The following is a 4,679-nucleotide window of genomic DNA, read 5'->3' on the forward strand; positions in this document are numbered from 1 at the left end:
AACCAAACAGAGTGCAGACGCACTGCAGTGGGAGTGGAGCTCCCTGCCACAGCTCTAGTGATGTCATTCAGAAGGGACGAGATTAGCCCACAAAAGCCAGTGCTGCAGAGGAAGACACTGCTGTGGCAGTTGCTAGGTAGAGCGCGTCCTTAGCAGCACCCTTAGCAGCAGCACTCCGCAGATCCTCCTCTGCTTCCATAGCACCAAATGAGCCGGCCTACCGAGGATTCAGGACTGCAGCAGTGTCAGAACTCCTGATCCCCGATCAGAAGTTTGAACAGTGATAAAAAGAGAGCTTGTTAAAAAAAAACAAACTGAAGTGAATGAAACGAGTCTTATCTCTATGCACAGCCCGCATTGTTTTTGCACCTGTGAAGAGATTTAGCACAAAGCCTTACAATTAGTGACTGCAATAAAATGTGCAACACTACGATGCCCTGCTGGTAACATCCTGTATAAATAAGGCCATGCCCTATTAACACGTGGGAACAAGATCCTAATGTGTGGCCACGACCTAGTAAGATGTGACAATGACTTAATTATCTCGTTCATTAATTTTATTTATAAATCTGTTATAAGTAAAAATAATGCATGGTCATGACTTAGTAAGGCATGGGAACAAGATAATTAACTGAATGGCAACACCTTAGCTATCACCTGCCATATCATAGCAACTACATAGCAACACCTTAGCAACCACAAAGGATACCATAGCAACCACCCAGCAACCACCTGGGATACCATACCAACCATCTAGCAACACCATACCAACCACCTAGCATACCGTAGCAACTGTCTTGTAACACATCCCTAAGCACCCGCCTGGGATATAGCAACCAGCTAACGATACCTTAGCAACCACCTGTCATGCCATAGCAACCACTTGGATACCATAGCCACCTCCTAGCAACACCCTAGCAATCATATCAAATACCATAGCAATGACCTGGCAACCATTGTCAAATGGTTGTGCAATTAGTCCAGCATTTTCTTCAGCAAAGGCACTATTCTATTTTTTCCTGTGTTTTCTCTGCTCCTAACGTCAAAATCACAGCTGAAGTTGACCAGTGATTTTCCCATCTGGTGCCGTTCCACAGTCAGCTGTGTGACTTAGTTCAAGTTAGTCATGCCGAGTAGTGCTAACCTGCTTTTCCCTGTTGTATTTTAATCAAAAGCTCCCTTTTGGGTTCAGTTGTAGCTTTGCACCCTCGCTGTTCGTCGTGGGGAACATAGGTAGAATTCGGGCCATCATTAACTGGCTCTAACATCGATGCATCCCCTTAAATGAGACTCAGCAAGATGCTGAAATGTGGCCTGTATGTGAAAGACCCATTAGTTCATGTGATCAATAAAAGCTAACGTCAATTATCTAAATGGAGGAAGCCTGCATTGCTGAACTGAAAAGGCTGATGCACTGAATTTACTTGATTTAAACGTGTACTTCATTCACGCATAAATATTTCAGGTTGGGATGTAGCTGAATATAAGTAAACAGAATACTTTTATTTTTTATGAGAAAACATTTAGAATACTTATTTACTAAATTATATTTAGCACAGCATGTTCAAGAAATGCTACTGACATTTTAATTCTAGGTTAACTGTTCTACAGTATGGCTGAGGGAATGCTACTATAGTTTTTTTGAACATTTCACAGTGTTCCAAGTCTTAAATTGCCTCAGTCCCAACACAATGCAGTCATCAAGGTTGATAAAGTAAAATATCACATATCTTGTTTTTGTTGAAATACAGGTAAAAGTAGATTTCTGTTTTTGTTTGCATTTTACTTACTGTTCCAGTTTATTTTTAGGAAAAGGGTTTGTAAATCAATGTGATGATCAGTTATTAACCTCAGTGTTGCTGAGCTCTGCTGAAGCCTGAGTAGACTGATAAATCACTGTGACGATCAGTTATTAACCTCAGTGTTACTGAGCTCTGCTGAAGCCTGAGTAGACTGATAAATTAATGTGGTGATCAGTTATTAATCTCAGTGTTACTGAGCTCTGCTGAAGCCTGAGTAGACTGATAAATCACTGTGACGATCAGTTATTAACCTCAGTGTTACTGAGCTCTGCTGAAGCCTGAGTAGACTGATAAATTAATCTGGTGATCAGTTATTAACCTCAGTGTTACTGAGCTCTGCTGAAGCCTGAGTAGACTGATAAATTAATGTGATGATCAGTTATTAACCTCAGTGTTACTGAGCTCTGCTGAAGCCTGAGTAGACTGATAAATCACTGTGATGATCAGTTATTAACCTCAGTGTTACTGAGCTCTGCTAAAGCCTGAGTAGACTGATAAATTAATGTGGTGATCAGTTATTAACCTCAGTGTTACTGAGCTCTGCTGAAGCCTGAGTAGACTGATAAATCACTGTGATGATCAGTTATTAACCTCAGTGTTACTGAGCTCTGCTAAAGCCTGAGTAGACTGATAAAACAATGTGAGGGTCAGTTATTAACCTCAGTGTTGCTGAGCTCTGCTAAAGTCTGAGTAGACTGATGAATCACTGTGGTGATCAGTTATTAACCTCAGTGTTACTGAGCTCTGCTAAAGCCTGAGTAGACTGATAAAACAATGTGAGGGTCAGTTATTAATCTCAGTGTTACTAAGCTCTGCTAAAGCCTGAGCAGACTGATAAATCAATGTGACGATCAGTTATTAACCTCAGTGTTGCTGAGCTCTGCTAAAGCCTGAGTAGACTGATAAATCAATGTGATGATCAGTTGTTAAGAAGGGTCTTCTTGGACCGTGTTCTCCCTCAGAAACCAGAGAATGAAGCGATAAACCAGCTCGACAGATCCCGCTAAGACCCAAGGTAGAGCGCGCGCTCGGTGCAATGAGGAACAAACACTCTCGTTTTGAGACAGAGTTTATTCAGCATAAAGCACACAAGAGAAGGGTTAGTGCCCTCTTTTATACACACACAGCCCTTCCCTCGTGCACGCAGGCAGTCAAGGGAGGGCTCGACCACATTCTAACATATGTCGTAACTTACATGTCCATACATGGAGTTGTTTTTCTCTCTATCTCTGGATGTGCTCTTTAGTCAGTTCAACCACAACGGACAAAATGTCCAGTATGTCAAAAGGGCAAATGAGTTGCACAATAAAAGAGGAACAATAGTTATTAACATCCTGTAAGTATGCACAAAGGGCAGACACCCGTGCACCCTCAGCAGAGTTTATTAATACATGTTAGTCACTGGGGAAGAGACAAGCCAAACGAAAGTTAACCTTTCATCAGTTATTAATCTCAGTGTTACTGAGCTCTGCTAAAGTCTGAGTAGACTGATAAATCACTGTGATTAGTTATTAATCTCAGTGTTATTGAGCTCTGCTAAAGCCTGAGTAGACTGATAAATCAATGTGATGATCAGTTATTAACCTCAGTGTTACTGAGCTCTGCTGAAGCCTGAGTAGACTGATAAATTAATGTGGTGATCAGTTATTAATCTCAGTGTTACTGAGCTCTGCTGAAGCCTGAGTAGACTGAGAAATCAATGTGATGATCAATTATTAACCTCAGTGTTACTGAGCTCTGCTAAAGCCTGAGTAGACTGATAAATCAATGTGACGATCAGTTATTAACCTCAGTGGTGCTGAGCTCTGCTAAAGCCTGAGTAGACTGATAAATTAATGTGGTGATCAGTTATTAATCTCAGTGTTAAAGAGCTCTGCTGAAGCCTGAGTAGACTGAGAAATCAATGTGACGATCAGTTATTAACCTCAGTGTTACTGAGCTCTGCTAAAGCCTGAGTAGACTGATAAATCAATGTGACGATCAGTTATTAACCTCAGTGGTGCTGAGCTCTGCTAAAGCCTGAGTAGACTGATAAATTAATGTGGTGATCAGTTATTAATCTCAGTGTTACTGAGCTCTGCTGAAGCCTGAGTAGACTGAGAAATCAATGTGACGATCAGTTATTAACCTCAGTGTTACTGAGCTCTGCTAAAGCCTGAGTAGACTGATAAATCAATGTGACGATCAGTTATTAACCTCAGTGTTACTGAGCTCTGCTGAAGCCTGAGTAGACTGATAAATCAATGTGACGATCAGTTATTAACCTCAGTGTTACTGAGCTCTGCTAAAGCCTGAGTAGACTGATAAATTAATGTGGTGATCAGTTATTAACCTCAGTGTTACTGAGCTCTGCTGAAGCCTGAGCAGACTGATAAATCAATGTGACGATCAGTTATTAACCTCAGTGTTGCTGAGCTCTGCTAAAGCCTGAGTAGACTGATAAATCAATGCGATGATCAGTGATTAATCTCAGTGTTACTGAGCTCTGCTAAAGCCTGAGTAGACTGAGAAATCAATGTGATGATCAGTTATTAACCTCAGTGTTACGGAGCTCTGCTAAAGCCTGAGTAGACTGATAAATCAATGCGATGATCAATTATTAACCTCGGTGTTACTGAGCTCTGCTGAAGCCTGAGTAGACTGATAAATCAATGTGACGATCAGTTATTAATCTCAGTGTTACTGAGCTCTGCTAAAGCCTGAGTAGACTGATAAATCAATGTGATGATCAGTTATTAAACTCAGTGTTGCTGAGCTCTGCTAAAGCCTGAGTAGACTGATAAATCACTGTGGTGATCAGTTATTAATCTCAGTGTTACTGAGCTCTGATGAAGCCTGAGTAGACTGATAAATCAATGTGGTGATCAGTTTTTAATC

The sequence above is a fragment of the Pygocentrus nattereri genome, chromosome 6, assembly GCF_015220715.1.
Source record: "Pygocentrus nattereri isolate fPygNat1 chromosome 6, fPygNat1.pri, whole genome shotgun sequence".
In the NCBI taxonomy this organism is placed as follows: Eukaryota; Metazoa; Chordata; class Actinopteri; order Characiformes; family Serrasalmidae; genus Pygocentrus; species Pygocentrus nattereri.